The following is a 23,600-nucleotide window of genomic DNA, read 5'->3' as shown; positions in this document are numbered from 1 at the left end:
TAGATCTTTCTGCATGGAGTTTGCATGTTCTCCCTGTTCATGCATGGGTTTTCTCTGAGTACTACGGCCTCCTCCCACAGTCCAAAAACATGCTAAGGTTAACTGATGATTCTAAATTGTCTGTCGGTGTGAATGTGCGTGTGCTTGTTTGTCTCTGTGTGTAGCCCTGTGATAGACTGGTGGCCTGTCCAGAGTGTCCTCTTCCTTTCCTTCCCTGGCTTCTTTCATTTTGTTTACCACGGTCAAGCATAACAGAGCATGTAATGCCACCTGCTGACAACACTACACAACCTCATTTATAACTCAGTAATTCTTTCAGTTTTTACAGTTTGTATCTCTGATAAATTATATAATTTTGGCAACTTTTTTAAAAATTGCCTTTAAATTGGGGTTTAAAGGGATGTCAAATGCTGCAGAGACCATGCTAGGACATTTGTCTGTGAAATGATCTTACCATGACCTGTTCTGTTGGCAGCACCAGCCAGCAGCTGACCTCCTGGGCCCACAGGCAGAAACTCAGGCCCAAGAAGACCAAAGCAGGACAACCTTCCCCCCAAATCCTCGAGTACGGGGATCCTCCTCGCAACCCCAGAGAGTCCCACAAACAAAACCCCCTGGAGACCACAGACTCCCAGAACCAGGTACAACTCACCATGTGGTGACAGCTGCTTCTTTAAAACTAATCAGGTTTTGTAGGGATAGTAAAAAATGATTACATTGCCTGGTGTTTATCACTGCCCTGCCTCTGTAGTGTAGTGTTTTTGTTTTTGAAGCATATATCTGTTGTGGTTGTCCTGTGTTGTCCTGACCTGTCGCTGGATCTAATCTTCTCATCTCTATTGGGTTTCAGCATCGACCAGCTGGGCCGTCGTCCAGTTCTTTTCCCCTGAGGAGGAGCGATAGCTTGACGTCTGAGGCATCAGGTAACAATTCACCCTCTCAGACAAAACACAGAACAAGGGTTGACCAGTGCAAAAGTAAAACAAATAAACAATCCAATTGTTTATTCCTATTTTGGTGTCACCTCACATGAAAATATTGCACAGTCAAGTCAAGTCACCGCTGCTTATATAGCACATTTTAAAGAACAGAGTTTAAACAAAAGTATTTTCAAAAGAGAATGAATGTTTGACATGTGGAATTTCTTAACAGTTTAAATATTAAGCTAAGATCCTACAATATATATTTTTTCTAGTACTTTATAAATGCAAAGTGCTTTTCAGGCATAAGAACCGAAGAAAATTGCTGTTATTAAGAAAATGAATAAAGGAAATATATAAAAATAAAAATTACTAAACGTTTATTTCTCCTTAAAATTACATTAAGGTAGTGAACTTATTTAAAATATTGATGAGCAAAACATAAGCAGAAGATTTAGGTATACAAATATTAAACTTAGAGAAATAGGTGGAGATCAGAATAGTTTTTGCTTCCATTGATACACCAAAAACTGTTCACGCTTTAATTTGTACACAAATGATACTTATTGTGTACAAACAGTATGACACTGACAGCTCTAGATTTTTTAGCTTTTCTTGACATCTTTTCAAGATTCATTAGATCACGCAAATACAGACTTATCCAGGTAATAAAAATGATTTGGGATTTTCATTTAGGTCCAAATATTATACCAGTGGTCGACAAATGGAGAGCTGTTTGCCAAATGTGGGCTTCCAGCCAAGTTTTATTTCCTGTTTAGTTAACAATTTCTACATGTTTTTTATCCTGCAAATCTACTGTAGACAGAAATGTAAATGCATGACACATGTAAATAAACTTGATATTGCAATGCAGTGTTTCCTCTAGGATTTTTTCCAGCAGTGGCGGCAGGCTCTCCGGCAAATGCATTTAGTGTATTAGTCACATGCACTGCTTCAATTAAAAATGGCATCTACCCTCGGATACAATTCTGGAGCAAACAGTTTTATAAATCAGTTTTATTCTGTAATCAAATAAAAGAAATACACAAAGCAAGAACTGCAGGGTTACATGTTTTCTCATGCCTAGAAAACATTGACCCCTTTAATAAAACATGCTTAAAAAATTGCCCCACACTAAATTTTCCATTTAAGGCCTTCACTACCAGAAATATACAGAATGATCAATGTGTAATTTCAAACAAATTATTAGCTAAAATAGTAACAGTCTTGTGTCTGACCTAGGTCTCACTTATTGGCGTCTGAATGAGAGTGAACTATATCGCCCCCTGCCAGACAGCTTTGACAGTGGCGCTTACCTCCTTCTGCAAGAGGCGTCCATGAGTCTTGTGAGTAACATTTTATAGTGGCACCTGTGAATGTGAGTGTTAAATATTTCAGACCATGTTATCAAGATGTGACACTATTTAATAAAAACACACCTCTAAGACATGGTGGGTTACCTGTACACATTTGTATTTGGTGATGTTTAAATGTCTTTCTTCCATCACTTGCAGACTCCATCTCAGGAGCCTCGGCTGTCTCTCAGAGAGATTTACCAGAACAGGAAGAGAACAGACTGTAGGCGTTCAGACCAGGAAGGCTCACTTACTTCCAGTCCTTCGTCGCCACAGGTATGTCACATGACACGCTGGTAAAAATGTACTTCTTGGTCTTCATAGAAAACTGTGCAAGATGTTTATCCCACTCACTAACTCTGTCATATTAAGGCATCAATAGATGTGAATTTTGCAGAGAAAGACAGTGTTTAAAGGAAATAGGACACAGTTCAAAGTTTGAGTCACAACTTGGTGACAAAAACATCAAATTTTCAACTTCCTTGAAATAATCTGTAAACAGGCCACTCTTATGTAAAATTTTCCCAGGAATTTAATTCTGCAATCCAAAATACAAAATCTCTAATCATTGAACTGCTACAAGCCTTTTTCCACAGACATGTTTATTAAACTTTATGATCATGTATGAAATCAAAACAAGAAGTATCACTGCTTGAATGACATATAACTTGCTTTCAGCATTTTCAAAAGAACTGATCTTCACAAATCAACAAAATAAAGTTCACATACACCACATATATGGAGGCTAGTCAAGTCTAAGATCAGCCAAGGCTTGCTGATACAGTATCTGCATTTTATGTGATCTGGACACTCTTGCAGCGTCTACTTTATTTTCAGAGAGGTAATCCAGATTTACAGTCTTGAGTTTACTGTAGATGCTTAATTAGGTCTATTATCTCTAAAATATACCAACAAGACACATATCCCCAGCTGATCTGAAAGAAATGCTTTGTAATCTTGCTAATAACTGCCTATAGAATCACAAAAATCTGATGCAAAAAAAAAATTCCCATCTGTTTCTGGTTAAAGATATGTCTATATATATATATGCTACCATCATGTAACATATATAAATAGGTATTACCAGTTAAAATTTTAGGAGTCTAGCTTTAAAACTGAAGGAATGAGAATTTTTTTTGCAACATCATATAATTTTTTCACACGTCTTAAATTTAAGGGGTATAGGTAGAGAAACATATGAATATTTCTTAACTAGAGTTAGATATTGCTTTTTCTAAGGTTCCCTAGAATTGCATAGGACCAACTGATTATTTTGGTATGCAATTTATGAATACAACTTTTATAGCACCACCACCATAGTAAAATGAAAAGCAAATCTTACCTAAAATATAAAATTTTGCCAACAAAATTGTCACTCAACTTTTGGTCAAGTAATCATGAAAGATGAAGTCTCTGCTCCCTGAAAAGCTTGAAATTCAAGTTGTAACAGAAGAATACAACATATGAATTGGGAAAAAAGCTTAGTTTATATCCCAGAACATGTATTCACTTATTCATTGCTTGAAGAAATCACACACTGAAAGAAAAATTGTCACCGAAAAACACCTCTTTTAGGGGTATTTTTAGTGTTTAACACAAAAAACCAACCACTTGCTCTATACTTAGCCACTTTTTAGTCCTAAAATCTGAAAGAGCGGGTAGTTTTACCCCTGAATACAACCCAAAACATCAAGAAATACCATTTTTTCATTATGAAATAATTTTTTCACACATTTGTCATGAAGTTGTGACTCAGACTTTGAACCTTAGGAGAATTTTGCAGTTCATTTGGTAGCCATAAATTATCAGTCAATTAAGCTTTATTTATAAAGTGCTTTTCAAACAAATCAAATGCAAATGCTTTACAAGCAACTGACAAAACATAGACAAATGCACACCCAAAGGAGAAAATTAAATTGGACAAAATGAGAGAGGTACTTACGATGATAAAAGATAAGATATAAAGATAATACAAGAAATAAAAATAACAATAAAAGTAAGATTATGAAATGTAACACTACAATATGTAGATTAAAGTACAACAGCAAAATATTATTTTGATAATATAAAATACTTTCACAATAATCTTGAAAAAAATACCACAACCATAAAATTTATAAAACTGCATGAAAGCCAAATTGCATAAATGAATCTTTAGTTTAAGAATATTAATATTTTCAGATCCTCTTACAAATCTAGAAAGCTATTCCAGCATATTATATTAATAAAATAAGGCTTGGGAAGTACAACTAACTGGTTTTTTCTATTGAAAAAAATATATGCATGTATTTGTTTTTAAGAGTAATTCAAAGAGATTTTAAATGCTCACTGCTAGGGCTGCCACAAACGACGCGTCGACTAATCGCCTGAGCACGATACGTCATCAAAAGCGGAAGTGAGCGCGCAATGCAACAGAAATCACCATCCGAGTGGAGCGCGGAACACGCATGGACATCCGCGCTGTATCGTGCATATATAGTATATGCATATATTATATATGTACAATACAGCGTGGACATCCGCGTTTACGATACAGCGCGGACATCCGCGCCGCATCGTGCATATACTATATATGCACGATACAGCGCGGATGTCCGTGCGTGTTCCGCGCTCCACTTGGACGGTAATTTCTGTTGCATTGCGCGCTCACTTCCGCTTTTGATGACGTATCGTGCTCAGGCGATTAGTCGACGCGTCGTTTGTGGCAGCCCTACTCACTGCACTGTTTTTACATCTATATTTTGTCATACTTTTTTCGTATTTATTTCATTAATGGTACTTATGTATTTATACCTATATCTTTATTGTATTATTATTTCTCTTTTTTTAGTTTATGCCTATATCTATTTCTGTTTTATATAGTTTAACATATATATATTATTCTGCTCTTATTAATTTTTTTCCAAATATGTGAAATAGTCATAGCAGATTTAAAAGAAAAAAAGTTTGAGAGAAACAAAAACTCTGTGCTTCAGGTGTTGACGTTGGACCCAGCAGTCAACATGCAGCAATCAGATCGTACCTCCGGCTTCACCTCGCCCTCTCACTTCAGCAGCCCCTCATTTGCCGCTCAGCCCCACCTCTACCCCAGAGTTGGGACACCCATGACCCCTGACAGCATGGTGGAGTGCATTCCCAACCCTGTAGATACAGACTGCATCTCTGACACCTCCAGCGTTTCTGCTGCCGGACCTTCCCCCTCTAAGATGCACACCTCATGGGGAATCGTGTCCCAGGCAGTCTTGTCTACCTCCCAGGAGAAGACCCAGCCCTCCCACAAAGCCAGCCAGCAGCGCAGAGCCAGTGCCCCCTTAGCCAGTGAGGAGGAGGGCAGCCACACCCACACCAGCACCCTGAAGCCTTGTTCAGCCTCTGGTGCTTCTCTGCGGCCGGCAGTCAGTCCTCACATGGAGAGAGCGTCGTCACTAGAGGATCCTGTCGTCCTTTCCCTGTGAGTGAAGCATACATAGCACCACTATACTCATACTGCGAATAGCTATCCAGTTAGCTGCTAAACCAGTCAAGTGGTAGAATGTTAAAGAGTTATTAATTACATTTGACTCTTTAGAATCTGAACAATATACACTACCAGTCAAAAGTTTGGACAAACTTTCTCATTCAGTAATTTTTATTTAATTATTTTATACATTGCAGATTAATACTGAAGACATGAAAACTATAAAAGAATACATATGGAATTATGTTCTAAACAAAAAAGTGTTAATATTCAGTATAAATTTACAATGTAGAAAATAATGCAAATAAATAAAAAGCATTGAATGAGAAGGTGTGTCCAGACTGTTAACTATTAGTGTACAACGCATCTTTGGTAAAACATGTGATTTGAAAAATGAATAAGTCCTCACAAAAATCTTATCAGAGAAGCAATATAGCTGGAAAACTTCTTACATTGCAGACAGAAATGCATATAAGGGATGGATATCATTCAGATTTTAACTGTACTATACCTTCTCTAATATTGCATATGGATCTGATAATCTTATTTTTCTTTTTGTTATTTTTCAAGAGAATTCAGAGTATAATTAACATTGACTTTTTTTTTGTTTTTATTTTAAATTCCCTCCTTTGCTCTTCACTTTTAAATATAACATTTAAAGCAGGACTTTCCCTTTGACAGTGTTTTTACTGTGCAATATTAATAGTTTTACTAAAAAATTTGGTGTACTTCTCCTCCCACTGCCAACAACGTTCGGCTGGAGAACGGGTGAAAATGAAATATAACAGAATTTGCCTGCAGCTCCAAATCACTAAATCTCCCACTCCTCTAAACATTTTCAACCTGAATATCTGAACGAATATTCTGTTGATGCTCTGACCATTTCCATGGAATTTATTAATGTACCCATAGCCAAAATATCAGCTGGCTTATGGTTACTTTAAATCATAAATAATTAACACATTATTTATGATTTAGTTTCTTCCATGTGAGGATTCTGGGCTGCATACATACCATAACAACAAGTGAACTATAGCTAGTTAATTAAAAACTGTGCGTTTCTCTGCCTGAATGAGGTGAAATTTCAAGCAAAAGACGCTATAGAGCAGCAGATTGGCAGTATGAAGTAAACAAGAAAAACACTCAGAGACCGCAGTACTCTGCCAAGGCTGCTCAGTCGTATAATTTTCGATGGATAAGTCACGATAAGTCAGCAGCGGTCGATTTGTAGTAGGATCGCATTCATGTGATCATCAGCAGGCAGCTGACGTAGTGTTCACTTGTTGTCATAGTTACAATGATGCTGCGCTGCAATGATACAGAAATCCTTAGCAAATCTGTGGATCTAGACTACACGTGGACAAAATTGTTGGTCGAACTGACCCCCTAAAACCTAAAGACATTTAGTTTACTATAATATAGCACAAAGACAGCAAATTTTACCAGGAAAGTCGCAAGTATACACGTGGACAAAACTGTTGGTACCCCTCGGTTAATGAAAGAAAAACCCACAATGGTCACAGAAATAATTTGGATCTGACAAAAGTAATAATAAATAAAAATTCTATGAAAATTAACCAATGAAAATCAGACATTGCTTTTGAACTGTGGTTTAACAGAATTATTTTAAAAAATAAACTCATGAAACAGGCCTGGACAAAAATGATTGTACCCTTAACTTAATATTTTGTTGCACAACCGTTTGAGGCAATCACTGCAATCAAATGATTTCTGTAACTGTCAATGAGACTTCTGCACCTCTCAGCAGGTATTTTGGCTCAGTCCTCATGAGCAGACTTTTCCAGTTGTGTCAAGTTTGAAGGGTGCCTTCTCCAGACAGCATGTTTCAGCTCCTTCCAGAGATGTTCAAGAGGATTTAGATCAGGGCTCACAGAAGGCCACTTCAGAATAGTCCAATGTTTTCCTCTCAGCCATTCTTGGCTGTTTTTAGCTGTGTGTTTTGTGTCATTATCCTGTTGCAAGACCCATGACCTGCGACTGAGACCAAGCTTTCTGACACTGGGCAGCACATTTCTTTCTAGAATACCTTGATAGTCAAGAGATTTCATTGTACCCTGCACAGATTCAAGACACCCTGTGCCAGATGCAGCAAAGCAGCGCAAGAACATAACAGAGCCTCCTCCATGTTTCACAGTAGGGACAGTGTTCTTTTCTTGATATGCTTCATTTTTGCGCCTGTGAACATAGAGCTGATGTGCCTTGCCAAAAAGTTCCAGTTTTGTCTCGTCTGTCCATAGGACATTCTCCCAGAAGCTTTGTGGCTTGTCAACATGTAGTTTGGCAAATTCCAGTCTGGCTTTTTTTATGATTTCTTTTCAACAATGGTGCCCTCCTTGGTCGTCTCCCATGTAGTCCACTTTGGCTCAAACAACAACGGATGGTGCGATCTGACACTGATGTACCTTGACCTTGGAGTTCACCTTTAATGTCTTTAGAGGTTGTTCTGGGCTCTTTTGTTACCATTCGTATTATCCGTCTCTTCCATTTGTCATCAATTTTCCTCCTGCGGCCACGTCCAGGGAGGTTAGCTACAGTCCCATGGTTCTTTGGATCTTAAATTTCTGAATAATATGTGCAACTGTAGTCACAGGAACATCAAGCTGCTTGGAGATGGTCTTATGGCCTTTACCTTTAATATGCTTGTCTATAATTTTCTTTCTAATCTCTAGGGCTGGACCCGAATACCCGAATAGTCGTTCCAGACGGTGGTATCAATATAATAATTCTGTTGAACCACGGTTCAAAAGCAGTATCTGATTTTCATTGGTTAATTTTCATAGCATTTTTATTCATTACTTTAGTCAGATTCAAATTATTTCTGTGACCATTGTGGGTTTTTCTTTCATTAACCGAGGGGTACCAACAATTTTGTCCACGTGCGCATAAGCTGCATCACTGCATAAATTTATTCACTTGGTCCTTGAGTCATTTCTTACCTTCCCTGAAAATTTCATCCAAATCCGTTTTTGAGTAATGTCGTGCAAAGAAAGACAGACAAATTAACAGAAGGACAAATGTACGCCGATCGTCACATAACTCCTCTGCATTCCTTGGCAGACTAATTAAGGGACAAACATACAGTATATGACTGGAGATATCAAATAACCTCCAAGTGCTGCCAAATACTGTTTTCACCTCAGGCCCACTTCATATATTCTACCAAGAAGATCACTAACTGTAGCAATGTTTTTTTGTTCTGTTTCTACATAATCACTCATTTTGGCTTCCAGGTTGGTTGTTTTGCTGTTTTAATTTTATTTACTTCTGTTCATATGTACTGAATCTGCCTACACAGATGAGTCTAAGTAAAAATGCTGGCGGTAAAGTGTCATCATGTAAAACAATTTAAAAAATATTTTCATTTGTCTCTCTTACTTTTTTTTTAGACTAAGGCAGAACCTGAGAGAGAAGCACTCTAGACATGTGGCTGACCTGAAAGCTTATTATGAGGCTGAGATCCAAATCCTGCGAGACAAACTCAAACTCAGAGATCTGCCCCGGGATTTAGAGGAGAGCAACCAGGCCCTCACAGAAAGGTTTGTATTTGCTTTCACTCCAGAGATGTAGCAAACTCCAAACAAGACTACAACATACAATAATACAGTATAATACAAGAAGAAAAAAGATAAAAACTCAGCAACAAAAAACAAGAAAACACACAAATGAAACAGTATAAGCACTACTTACTTGCTTTTCAGGAGCATTCAATCAGGTCTCATAATTCTTCCTCAGTGGGTAGGTGGGAAATGTGATTTAAAGCTTCTGAACAAGCTACTAGTAATTGGATCTTGACTGTTGTTTCCTGGGTCCAGAATGAACTTTCACATTTAGTGTATTTTTACATGAATCTATGCATAACAACGCTAACAGATCAACGACGACATTAAAACTACTGACAGCTGAAGTGAAGACCATTGATTATCTCTTTACAATGGCAGCTGTCAGTGGGTGGGATACACAAGGCGACAAGTAGGGCTGGGCGATAAATCGATTTTATCAATTAATTCGACTTTGTACTTAATGTCGATTTGTTTTAATGAAAATCGATTTTCTCATCAACATCCGCCACCAACGCCTGCCTGCTGGGCTCCCGTAGTTCAGAGTGCGCGCCCCCCTGCCCCCCGCGCTTGATACACAAACAACATGGCGGCGAGCGGTGCAGATCTAAAGGTGCGTGTCCACTAGATGCGATTTTCCCCCACGGCAACGCACCGCATCTGAAAATCGCACGGACGGCAGGCGGTCACTAGCGTACCACAACATGGTCACATGACAGCGCTGAGCAACAGCAGGCTGCTACGTGGTCACGTGACCGAGCTTTCAGCTGGACAGTCCGGTGTTCCAGTTTAACTGGTGATCAGGTTAACTGGCGATAGTTGCCGTCTCCAGATGTTTCGTCCACAGATTCGTCACGATCAGAACTGGATTTGCGTGAAATAAAGATACCAGATAAAGAAGACCTCGCCGAAAAACATTGGCATCACTACTTAATAAAGTCTATATCCATGTAAATATAATGGGTGTGATTCCTGAACAATCACCAGGTGTTAAACACCTGACAGAATGACAAAGATCTATGTGGATGAAGCGGAATACTTGTCGAGCTGATCGGTAGCACAATGAGTAAAATGGTGGTCTCGTAATTTTATCGCTAGATAACGTGGTTTCGAATCCTCTCACTGTACTTGAAAAATACTTTTTTTAAATTTCGGCCTGCACATTTCTTTTTACTGTCTGTAGATGATATTTACATGGATATAGACTTTATTAAGTAGTGATGCCGTTTTTCGTTGAGGTCTTCTTTATCTGGTATCTTTATTTCACGTAAATCCAGGTCTGATCGTGACGAATCTGCGGACGAAACATCTGGAGACGGCAACTATCGCCATTTAACCTGATCACCAGTTAAACTGGAAGACCGGTGTTCCAGTTTGACTGGTGATCAGGTTAACTGGCGATAGTTGCCATCTCCAGATGTTTCGTTCGCAGATTCGTCACGATCAGACCTGGATTTACGTGAAATAAAGAAGACGTCGCCGAAAAACGTCGGCATCACTGCTTAATAAAGTCTATATCCATGTAAATATCATCTACAGACAGTAAAAAGAAGTGTGCGGGCCGAAATCAAAAACACGTATTTTTCAAGTACGGTGAGAGGATTCGAACCCACGTAATCCAGCGATAAAATTACGAGATCACCGTTTTACTCATTGTGCTACCAATCAGCTCGACAAGCATTCCGCTTCATCCATATAGATCACTGTCATCCTGCCAGGTGTTTAACACCTGGTGATTGTTTAGGAATCACGTCCATGTCAACTGGGGATAGTCACAACTTAACACAGGCTGCCTGGTTAAGAACGAGTCACAAAACTATTTATTGTCTCACCAAGAAAACCCACAACATAGAAGCACGTCCACTGCTGTGTTGTGTATTAGTTTGTGAGTTCAGTGGAACAGATCCAGAGCAGAACTTCGAGCTTAACTTGGGTTTGTTCTCAGAAACACTCAGACCCTCAGCAGCCTCCCATCAGAACAACACGCAGCACAATCTAGCTTGATTTGCTAAAATGCATCGGAACAAACTGAGACCACGTTGTTTAAACTAGTCACTCAGAAAACAATAAAAACTCGTTCAGTCATCCACGTCCTAACCGTCATTTCAGAGCACTTTGAATGAAAACAGCGCTCCCAAAATATATTTTCCGAACTTTTTCTAGTGTGCTCTCGCTAAAATGCCATGGGCGCAACCAAGGCTGAGCCCTCTGCCTTGAAAAGCTCCCAGAAAGCTCCTCCCCGCAAGCAGCCCGCCTCCCCTCATCCCCCAAGCTGCCTGGAGGGCGGGGGCAACCACGCTGCTGTTGTTTGAGGGAGAGGTGACAGAGGATCATGGCTAGCGGGGAAAGACAAAAGTTTGAGGAGGCGGCTTCTACGTCGTACAGATCCGCTGTATGGCAGCATTTTGGGTTTGCTGTTGATTATAATGATCAGGGGACGAAAATGGTGACTAAAACAAAAACTGTGTGCAAGTATTGCCTTACAACTATACCGTACATCACGGGCAACACGACCAACATGACCACTCATCTCCGCCGCCATCACCCAGACAAGTCATCTGCGAGCGGGGCAGAGGACAAGGTAACGCGACCCAAGTCTCAGAGCAGCATAGCGGACGCCTTTCAAAAGAAGTACACTTTCACCTCCGATAAACATAAGAAAATCACACGTGCTGTTGGAACATTTATTGCCAAAGCTTTGCAGCCTTATTCTGTGGTTGAAAATGATGGCTTTTCGTACCTTATGAAAACTGTTGATCCACGATATGCTATCCCCTCTCGTACATATTATATAATGTTATGCACTAAAATGCATGTTTTTATTATGGCATTGTTATTTTTGCTTGTTAACAAAATTAAAAAAATATATATCGAAAGAGGAATAACACTTGTATTATTTTTTTTAGGGCATTAAATGTATTGAATCGAACCGAAAATTGTGTCCCTCATATCGAAAATCGTACCGAACCGTGACTTAACTGTATCGTTGCATCCCTAGTGGTTACCAAAAGTGAACCGGAGACAGGTTCATCGATGCTGGTGCAGAGCGAACACTGACCTGTAGGGTTCAGTTTTATAGAAGAGCTACCATAGCACTAGAGCTGCAACTAACGATTATTTTAGTAATCGATTAATCGGTCGATTATTTTTTCGATTAACCGATGAATCGGATAAAAAACCCCCACATTTTTAATTTCCACCACTTTATTCAGAAAGAGAAGATTTAGACTGACAGAGCAAAAAAGATCATTGTAGCGAAGTATTCGTCTTCAACCTTCGACAGAGGCCTCATGTCAGTGAGCATCATGTTGAGGATGCTCTCAGTCAGGACAGCTGCTTGCTGTGGTGGACATGATGTCTTTCTCATCATGATGCCTGTCATTTTTTGCTGTTCATGAAATGAGAAAGATATTATAGTATGAGTATGTATTACAGCACAATTTACAACAATTCAGTAGTTATCTTGTTTTATTTGCAGTATTAGGTTAAGGCAAGTAAGTAGTCCAAAGAGCAAAACACAAAGTGCACGCACGCACGCACGCACGCACGCACGCACGCACGCACACACACACACACATATACAAGCACCATAAAAAATTCTTCATTACATAAATTGAGATGTAAGAAATTAACTTAACCCCTGTCTAAATGCAATTCATCCTGCCTTATTCCAACACAGACCAGTGCCTTCACTCAGACTTTGAGAAAATTAAAACTTGAGGCTTAATCTTTAAATTATTATCACCATTGTGTGCAAGTTATGTTTATTTATAAATCATATTCAAACCCTGCTTAAGCTGATTAAAGTGAAATAAAAAGTATCTCACACACACACACACACACACACACACACACACACACACACACACACGTGCCCCATCACTGTCATTAATCAGCGAACAAACAAACGCTGGCATCAGACGAGCTACCAGAGAGACTAACGTTCAGTTTCCTCACTGTAAAACAGAACAAACATAGGATATTGTAGTGACTCACCCTCCTGTTGAGCTCCCTTCATCCTCATCGGCGTCTTCAACGTGTTTCCGTTTCAGGTGCTCTATCATCATCGTGGTGCTCCTGTGCCATCTTATATTACTCTTGCAAAGCTTGCATGTTATGCATGTTTTTTGTTTTGTGAAGCGTGAAACGCTCCCACACTTGAGGACTTCGGTCAAACTTTTTTCTCCATGTCGGTCATGTTTCATTTGTTGAATTTACTTTTCCTTTGAAAATACCGCCTCCGCTGTGCGTCCACCTCGCTCTGTTCAACTCGCTCTGCAGGTGGAGGTTTTTTTTTTTTTTTTTTTTAAACAAAACTTTATTTCGGTCAGCCAGCATTGATTTAAAAAAAACCAAAAAAACCCAAAAAAACCCCAACATTTTATTAAAGCTCTGCAGTTGGAGTAGACGGCTCAGCGACATGGCGAGTGACGCATGAATCGCGCGACAGCGTATCAATAATGAAATTTGTTGTCAACGCTTTTAATAATCGATTTTATCGATTCGTTGTTGCAGCCCTACATAGCACAAACTGCTGAAAACCTCAAAGCAATGTTATGGAAATGTGTTAGAACACAGAAAATCACAGTTTGCTGCGTATGGAGCCGTGTAGCTGCAAACTGGTCAGAGTGTTCGTGCTGACCTTTGTCCAATGCCAAATTCTCCTCCAGTGGACATTTGGACTTGAGCATGGAGGAAGAAGGTGGACTGGTCCCATGAATTTCATTTTCTTTTTCATCATGTGGACTGAGGGGTCATTTACTCAGGGATCAGATGGCAGTAGGATGCGCTATGGGAAGAAGGTGAGCCACTGGAGGCAGTGTGATGATGGATGAAGTTCTACTGGGAAACCTTGCATTCATGTGGTTGTTACTTTGACATGTAAACATTGCTGCTGACCACAAGCACCCCTTCATGGCAGCTATTTTCCCTTATGGCCTCTTTCAGCAAGGTAGTGCTCCCTGCCACACTGCAAACAGTGTTTAGGAATGGTTTGAGGAACATGACGAAGAGTGTTGGTGTTAACTTGGCCTCCTATTCTTGAGCATCTGTTGGATGTGTTGGAAAAATTTATTTGATTCATGGAGGCCCAGCTACCACAATGTAAAGGATTTACTGCTAACGTCTCGGTGTCTGATAGCACAAGACACCTTCTTAGGTCTGTGGAGTTCAGGCCTCAAGGGGTCAGACCTGTTTTGGCAGCACAAGAACAAACTACACAAAATTAGGCAGATGGTTTTATTATGAGTCTAAAGTCCTGAGGAAAGGATTTGATTCATGTTGAAATTAAAAGGAAAAAAAGGGGAAACACGTGTTGATTTTTAGGATACAAATGATTATAGGGATTTCACATTTCTTCTCTCTGACATTATACTTCTGTTTGGATTAATTTTATTTAATCTTTGGTTGTTTCTATCTGCAGGTGTAAACATCTACAAAAAGCTCTGGCTGAAGCCACCATTCGAATTCAAGAACTGGAGGGAACAAACAGCTTGCTGGAGAAAAAACTGGTATCAGTCCTCACTTTGTATTATATTCTTCTAAAAGTTTGTCTTAATGAAGTAAACTACATATATTGTTTTATGGTGTATGCCTTCATATTGATGGAAGGATTCCTTTCTTCTCAGAGTCTTTATTCTATTATTATTCAAGATGTCAAACAAGTCATTCACTATGGAGATTTGAGTTGATGAGATCTTATTTTGAGCCTAAAAGTCTTTGTGTGTACCATTGTCAGGTAGTAAGGTGCTCAAACAATAATAGCTGAGAATAATAATAATTAAAAAAAATAGTGTCACTTGAATAGAGCTAACTATACAAGAATGGCTATTTTTTGTTTTTAATTTGTGGCCTCACTGCGACCTCTAAAAAAATATAGAATTCTTGCAGATTAATTCATGTCTCTTATGTCCATAAATTTCTTTTTATTTGTTCTCTGACAGAATATTTACATTAATAAACACAAGGAAAATTTACACTGACCTTGGAATTAATAAAATATCTATCTATCTATCTGTCTGTCTGTCTGTCTGTCTGTCTCTCTCTCTCTGTCTGTCTGTCTGTCTGTCTGTCTGTCTGTCTGTCTGTCTGTCTGTCTGTCTGTCTGTCTGTCTGTCATGGAGATATTTTTAAAGTACCACTTCATCAAGCGTGCTTCCTTCAACTCACCTTTTTAAAATGTTAATCATATGAATGCAGTAACCAATTAAGCTTCATTTTGATGTGACTTACCGTTACTAGGCAGAGTGGCCGGAGCGCTATGCTGTAGCGGGTGCCACTGTAAAATCCTTGCAGCAGCGACTGGAAGAAAGCAAACGTTCGAGCAAAGAGAAGGACGCTCTGGCAGCTCGTTTGAAGAGCCGCGTACGGCAGCTGGAGGAGGCGGCACAGAAGGCCTGTAGGGAGTCAGACGAGAAGGAGGCCAGGAGAGAGAGAGAGTACAAGATGCTGCAGGATGTGAGTCTGACAGGGAATATGATAAGATGAGGATATCATGTCCAGAATATCATACTGTCTCTAAACTCATAATTCCTCTTATTCACTGGAACCTTGTTAGTATCATTATTTGCTTGTTTATTAACAAACTGAGGTGCTCCACAGATTATATTTAGTATATACAGTATTTGTTTCCCTAGTCAGGAGTCATCTATTTTGATACTGAGTAATATATGATTTTATTTTATTGAAGATGAGAAGGTGTGTAAGAGTTTTGTCAATCTGGGGATGAACCAGTCAGATCAATCCGATCAGTACCTGCTCTGATACTCTACCCGATTAAGTAGTTTGGAATCAGCCAAATGTGACTGATCTGCTTCACATATTAAATGTTTAATGTGAAACCACAACAGTTGACAGTAACATTCACATTTCTGGAGTGTAATGTAAAGTTGGGTTTTCTCTGCTGATTATGTGATCACATTGTTTTGAAACATTCCACCAAACAGTGTTAGATTTTGTTAGACAATTCTCAAAGCTCAATTATGTGAACTGTCTGAGAAAACAAAGGCACACCTTACGTATTTTTTTACAGTAAGGCACATGCGCAGACTTGTAGATTCCCCATGTTGCTGGTATACTAAAGTATCTTAGCATTTTGTTCTTGTGATACCTATAATAACATATTTTTTCCATTATGCAGGTTTTACATTGAAAAAGATGGTAACGGTCTGTCAACAGTAACATTGGCCTTCATGGTTAACTCCATGTGTATTTGTTTCCTCAGCTGCTTAGAGAATATGACTCTCTGATGAAGGAGCATGAAGGAATGAAGGTGATTTATATACAACGCTTTGACAAAATCAATCACCTGTATTTCATGTCTTCATTCGGCCTAATACAGCTGTTACACTTTTGTATTTACAGAACAACTTGGTGTCAGCAGAGAACAAACTTCTTGATGCCAATGATCAGATATCTGAGTTGAAGCGGTGAGTGGATTGGTTTTAAAGTAACAACACAAGCAGGCAGGTTTTCAACTTTTTGCCTTCATGTCACTTTAGGTTCTTATTGACTATAAGGAAATCATGAAACATCTTTTATTAGATTTTGTGAATATCAGCCTTGTGCAGTGTAGAGTCACTGAAATATTTTCCTGTTTCTAGTATTTGATTATGCAATGGCATGAAAATGTCCCAAACAAAGGTCATAAATGGCAGTGTTAGCCTTGATAGCTTCTAATAACCCTCAAAGAAATCCATTTTTTTGCAATATATTTACTCAGCAGATTGACATCACTCCCTCATCTTAATCTGAATTAGTTAGTCATTTGGTCTATCAGTTAGATTTCTGGACTGTTGTTCAAACTAGACATTTCATGACATTAACTTAGACTCTAAAGTTGTGATGTTTTTTTTTTTTTTTTTTTTTTTTACTGTTTTCCTTTGCTGTGTAGACCAAATCCATGCATAATAAAGATAGCAGATAATTGCAGCTACAAGAGTACCAGCAATAAGAAAAAAAGCACTCAGAGAACAGTACTCCGCAAAGGCTGCTCAGTCGTTATATGATTTCTGGCGGATGAAATCTTTAAAACACCAACTTACAATTGATCCAATTTAAGGTGCTTCACAGAACGCATATAACGCAATATAAATTGTATAAAATGGGCTTCTTGCGCTCAGACACATGTACTCAATGCACCCAAAATATGACTGACACTTACTTTCACGCTCTTTGGCTATGTACACCCGTCTATCAATTCTGGGTAACAATCACACAGAAACTCTCCAATATTTTGGACTACGGGATTCCGCATTCCCCGAATGTTTGCCTAATTGGCGATCTAACGCAAACAGCCCTACCAGACATTCATATCCAACCCACACTTGCAGCTATCGCCATTGCCAAAACAACTATTTTAGTTAACTGGAAAGATAAGAAAGCCCTCAACATCATACATTGGCTGGACCTCCTCACAGAACACATTTCACTTGAGAGAATATCTTCTACCAGAAAAAAACAACTGGACTCCTTTTAAGAAAAATGGTCTCCATTTATTAAATCAATAAATATTAGTCTATAGCCTCTGCTTGTATGTGAGAGTATGCCACTCCCCTCATAAAATTGTGATACTTAGTCTGTCTGTGCGTATGGTCTGACTTTTCTCTGCTTTATTTCAGTTTATTAACCCTCTACCTTTTTAAGAAGGATGGCACCATGGACTTCAAGGCCGTGTGCATGCACTGGTGGTGTCCTTTCCCTTTTGCTCCGGGGTTTGCTCTCTGGCTCTGTGGGGCCTCTTTCCCTGTGGGTGGGTGTCTCCGGTGTCTCTCCCTTTGAGCCCTGGGTCTGCTGGGTCTGTGCGCTCTCCCGGGGCCTCGGGGGTGGCGGCGGCTGGTCTCTTCTGGGGCGCCCTGGCTGGCCCTGGGGTTTGGGGTGGGTCGGCCCTTCCGTCGCTCCCCTGTCCCTTCCCGCTCCGCTTCCCTCCTCCTCCCTCCTCTCTGGCCTGCCCGCTCCTCCTCGCCCCTCTCCCTCCCCTGTGGGGGGGTCTGGGGCCCTTCGCTGCCTGGGTGTTTGGCATGGGGGCCGGGTGGTCTCTCTGGGGGGATGGCTCTGGCTCATCTGGGCACAGGCCTTGGTCCTTGCCTGTGTGCCGCCACTGGAGTTCAGTTTCTGCTGGCTGGGGGCTTCTGTCCGGGCCTGGTGCTGTCCTGAGGTGTGGTGGGATGGGCGGGGTCTCGGTGACACTGCGGGGTGGGTGCCCTACATCCTGGACGTGCCGGCTCTGGGGTGGGCATGGGGGCTCGTGGCCCTTGCTTCCTTGTGGTGCGGCCTGGTCCCCCCTCCGGGGCAGAGTGCTGCGTGCGGCTGGCCCATGGTGGGGCTATGGCATCTGCAGGGTGGCTGCTCTGGCGCTGCGGCTTCCGGGGGTTGTGGTGCTGGCTGGGCCAGTTGGTTCGTGTGGGCCTTCCTTGGCCTCTTGCCTCCTGGCTCCGGGGGCCCTCTGCATCAGTACCGGTGGTCTTAGTACCTGTCTTCCCCGCTGCTCTGTCCTCATGGGCTGGACCCACACCAGACTGCCTCTTACTGTGCCGTGATAGCTGTTCTGGGCTTCGGGGTCTTTCACACTTGCATGTTTGATCAGGTCTCGCCAGCCCCTGTTGAGTCCCATTGTTAGTGAATGATGGGACCTGCCAGAATGTGCTAAGACTCTCTCCAGAGTCTCTATACTAAACTCATTCTCTTTTTCACGAGTATCCTCTTCCCGCCTGTTCTATTCTACACTGTCAAGACATCCACAATTATGGTGTTCAATACCGTTTATTTATTTATTTATTGAATCTCTCTTTTTTTTGTTGTTTTTTTAAAAAAAAAGATTTTATTGATGGGCAGTTAGTAGTCGGGAATACACAGCACCTGACACTCTTTAATTGTAATAGCACCGCCTGTTAGTTCCTATCCCTGTTGCTCCTTTTTCGTCCTGTCCAGTCTTTGTTTCCACTGCACATCACTGACGTGTAGCACTGCCCTCCCTGGCTCATAATAGGGAATTCTAATAAAGAATATCTGCTTAGCTTTCAGGGAGGACTGGTGATGGTCACACACATGCACTAAATATTAAAATATTTGGCTGCAAGACTAAAATATGCATCAATCTCATATAATGTTGACACCCCTTTTGTGGAGTTAAACAATGAGAATAAATGCAGACAAAAAAAAAGAAAAAAAAACCATTCGTGGTCCGCTGCGGTCGATTTGTAGTAGGATCGCAATCATGTGATTGTCAGCATGCAGCTGACATAGTGTTGACTTGTAGTCATAGTAACAATGATACCGTGCCGCTATCTTGCAGTAATATGGGAATCTTTAACAAATCCGTGGATCCAGACTATAAGCCGCATCACGGCTAAAATTACTTAAACACTTAGTCCTTGTGTCATTTCTGACCTTCCCTGAAAATTTCAGCTAAATCCATTAGTCTGTTTTTGAGTAATGTTGTCAACAGACAGACAAACAGACAAACCAGCTCCAGTCGGCACATAACTCCGCCGAGGCTCCTAATAATAGTCCTAATAATATCAGTAATTAATTGTCAAATACTACCTGAAGCAGCCTAGCCAGATTGATTAATGGGAGGATTAGCCAAATTGAAAATGTCACTAAATAATTCAATGTTAGTTTTATAAAAGAGTACAGGTAAATATAAAATTAGAGAGAACAGGAAATTGTTTGTGTTACTTAGAACAAAAATTAGAAAGCAGGGAAACAGCTAGCCCACTAACTAACATATTATATCTGATTTGTTTTCATGTAAGGAGCTATATTTACAGTACAGTAGTCAGAGTAGTATTGATTTTCTCATCTAACTGTCTGCAAAAAGGAATGTTTTGGAATAATGCTGTGCACAAACAGTTCCAAACCACAAACTACATGTAAACAGTACAGTTTTTCAGTCATTGTATTTGCAAAGACAGCTCATTGCAGTGATATGACATCATGGTTATTTTTCTCCAATACACTGAGTCAAAATTAAGGCACCAGATTCAAAATGTAATGGAATATGTATGGATCTAGCTCCACAATAGATTGAGTGGTTGTATGATGATATTTTGAGTTTATAAAAAGAACCAAGTGCAAAAGAAAAAAACACCCTTGCATTGTTTTTGTTTTTCAGAATTAGTAAATTGTAAATATTGAGGAGAATGTATCCTCTTGCGCCACACAAAACCTACATCTAGGTTTGGTTTCATAGCTGTAGTGTAGTCATTAGCTCCAGACCGTCACTGTCACATCGCCACTGGCTGGTTACAGCAATTTAGTTAAAGACTTGCAGGGGAGTGTGGTAGACAGTAGGCACACGGGGAAGAGAGGATTAATCAATAAAGCCTAATGATGTTCCCTGCACTGTTGAAAGTAGATAGCATCGGCCTCTGACGCTACGCAGCAACTTTCCTTGCAGTTTCAGCTCTGCCTGCAAATTGACACCAGTGGAAGCAGCGCATTAACTCTGCATTGATAAAGTCTGTTGAGTCAGTTCACTGAATTCATGGACAGATAGCTGATACAGCTCGCAGAACATCAATATATGTGTCTAAGTAGGATTTTAGCACTGATGTAAATGAGCTGGATGCAGCCAGGCAAGGAAGTGAAGAGATGTAGAGCTCCAGAGACCTCTAAGTGTGTAATGAGACCACAGGAAACTAAGAAAGAAGCTGACATGATGCACAAGCAAATTCAACAAACTGTAAATTTATTGAATGCACAGGGGATGTCAGTAAATCCTGTAATGTTTTTTATTCGTAAACCGAGTCAACCATCAAAATAGAAAATGGTGTAAACTATAGTAAGATATGCACGAACGTTTGCAGCTTCAGGCTCTAATGGAGTCACATACAGCGTGCAAAAACCTGCAAGAGACGTCACTGAGGCCCATCAAAGTAAAACAAGAGGTGCAAATTAGAGCCAGATGATGACAACTGAGAGAATATTCATTGCACAGCAAGAAAAAAAATATTGAGATTGAGGTCAGCTTTGTGTCATGTCCTCTAAAGAGAGGAAGATTTTCAGTGAGGCTAATTGATGAGAAAAAATGCCATTTTAGTCATATAGCATTCTCTGTAAAATCCACTTGTTTACAAGCCAAATGATGAACTTATTTATTTTTTAAAGATTTAAAATGATTTGAAAATAGAAACACGGCTAGTGTCTCAGAGGAGGGGGTCCTTTGGTATTGTTTCCTCATGATTGTCTTGACTTAAGGCTCTTCAAAAAAAGTGATACCAATATAGAATATATAGGCCTAATATTGATTATTTGCTTTTTTTAATTGGCTACTCCATGCATCCATCCTCCTGATTTTCCAGGTAAAATTTATGCTGTTCTTATTATCTATTAATTGACTTGCGGTTAACAATTCTTTTCAACGTAGATTAATCCTATGATCTAGTGGTGCACAGATATGGGTTTTTCAAAGGCTGATATTCAGAGAGCAGGACGTCTGTCAGTTAGTATATGATGCAAATGTCATATTTATTTCACCCCATCAGATAAAACACAACATTTTAATAAGAACAAATGAGACACAAAACTGCTGAACTTAAAGGAACATTTATTTGACACTATTATTTTCTATATTGTCTCCATGTACAAGTCTGCAGTGCACTTGTTTTAAACAAAAAATGGATCAAGTATTTAAATGTCCATAGGTAACCAAAAGCACAAAACTAAATAACAAAACAAGACAAAAACAAATGTATGAATAAAACGAAATTTTTGGCAAGTTTTATCAGCAAATAGCAGCGTCACCACTAGTCTGGTAAACACATTGATGTCAGCCTTGGCACTAAGCGTACTGTATCACTTGGAGGTGTGGCTGTGCATCATGGAAAATCACCCAGGTTTTTTTTGCTCACGTTTTTATTCATTGCAGACCCATTTTTCACTGCAATATAAAGCCCAGCACCCCTTTGGAAACAGCACCATCATGGCTAGAAGTCGAGGAAACTTAAAACTGTCTGTGCAGTATGACAGTTATATTGGCATAAATCAATAAAAGAAGAAACAAAAGTTGAAAAGAATCAGCGTGTGAAACATTTCATCGTGTCCACAAGTGTTACCAATACTTTAAGAAATGTCTTCTGTGCAGTAAAACAAAGTTATGGTGCTATAAATCATAAAAACAAAACAAACATTAAATGTTTTTCAGTATTTGCATTACAAAAACTGAAAAAAACCCAAAACAAAACATTTTTGTTCCCAGTACTGGAAAAAAATGCAAGTTTTAACTAGGCCTGTTTACATTTTTACAACCTCTACAAACAAACTCGGCATTTTAACACCTTGTGTACCACTTTGAATGAGACTTGTAGAGAAGAATTATTTTGATTAAATATCACAATATTGAGCTTATTTTGGGCTATTTCTCCCCTCATAGAAATGTACATTACACATTATATGATCATATACCGCATTGAAAACATGGCAATTCTTTCTGTTGTGACAGTTTCTGGCTCTATTGAATACATGTGCCATTTTACCAGTTTTTGAGAAAGAGAACAGGCCTTTCAAACTTCCCGATTGGTGTGCGATTTCACGGTTAAGCTTGAATTAGCTTATATACCTTGTGTGTCTGTGTTTGAACCTCTCAGAGTGATCTCCAAACTGGAGTCCCAGGTGAAGCAGCTGGAGCATGAGAACCAGGCCAGGGCCCGTTATGCTTCCTACAGTAACACTCAACCTTCAGGGGCTGGGTAAGCACAGCAAACACATCAGACATCAGAATGATTTGAAGGACCCTCTAATACCACATGGAACCTACACATGATTGCTTTAATTGTACTAAAGCCTGTCTTTCTTATAATAATTTATCATTTAAGGTTCTATTTTCATCAAATATTATGTCAGTGCAACATTGGAAGGTTCATAACAACTGATACCTACTAAATACTGAAATTATTCTTAATTTATATAGCACCTTTCATACAAACTTGCAAACCGAATTGCTTTACATTTCAAGATTAAAACAACGCCGACAACAACAATAAAATAACAAAGAATGTGTAACATGCATAAGAGAAGATGGTCCTCAAAAACTGAGCGACAAGAAAGAGACCAGTGGTGGACGCCACCAAGACAGCTATGACTCCTCTGAAGGAGTTGCAAACTTCAGTAACTGAGATGGGAGAAACTGTTGCCTGTCTTTTTACCCGTCAAAGCTTTATGGGAGAGTGGCAAAAGAATGCCTCTGCTGAAAAAAAAAATCATAAATCTGGACTAGAGCTCACCAGAAGCCATGCGATAGACTCTGAAGTCAACTGGAAGAAGATGCTTTGGTATTATGAGACTATAATTG

The 23,600-nt window shown here is 39.7% G+C and overlaps 1 protein-coding gene across 4 annotated transcripts in view; it reads left to right on the top strand.

Annotated features, from left to right (window-relative positions):
* The window catches only part of LOC111565803 (membrane-associated phosphatidylinositol transfer protein 2), a 189,019-nt gene that overhangs the window by 7,906 nt on the left and 157,513 nt on the right, over window positions 1-23,600 (top strand). For 3 of the 4 annotated variants that reach the window (XR_008604583.1, XR_008604582.1, XR_008604584.1), the window contains exons 6-16: window positions 476-641; window positions 851-923; window positions 2,163-2,266; window positions 2,435-2,551; window positions 5,251-5,726; window positions 9,140-9,289; window positions 14,733-14,820; window positions 15,551-15,766; window positions 16,533-16,580; window positions 16,673-16,737; window positions 22,897-22,998. The gene's annotated coding sequence lies outside the window, so the exon portion shown is untranslated. The remainder of the gene's footprint in view (window positions 1-475; window positions 642-850; window positions 924-2,162; window positions 2,267-2,434; window positions 2,552-5,250; window positions 5,727-9,139; window positions 9,290-14,732; window positions 14,821-15,550; window positions 15,767-16,532; window positions 16,581-16,672; window positions 16,738-22,896; window positions 22,999-23,600) is intronic. The other variant, XR_008604585.1, reaches the window with a different exon arrangement.

The sequence above is a fragment of the Amphiprion ocellaris genome, chromosome 17, assembly GCF_022539595.1.
Source record: "Amphiprion ocellaris isolate individual 3 ecotype Okinawa chromosome 17, ASM2253959v1, whole genome shotgun sequence".
Lineage (NCBI taxonomy): Eukaryota > Metazoa > Chordata > Actinopteri > Pomacentridae > Amphiprion > Amphiprion ocellaris.
The sequence above is the reverse complement of the archived record's forward strand: the minus strand, read 5'-3'. Positions and strand labels throughout refer to the sequence as shown.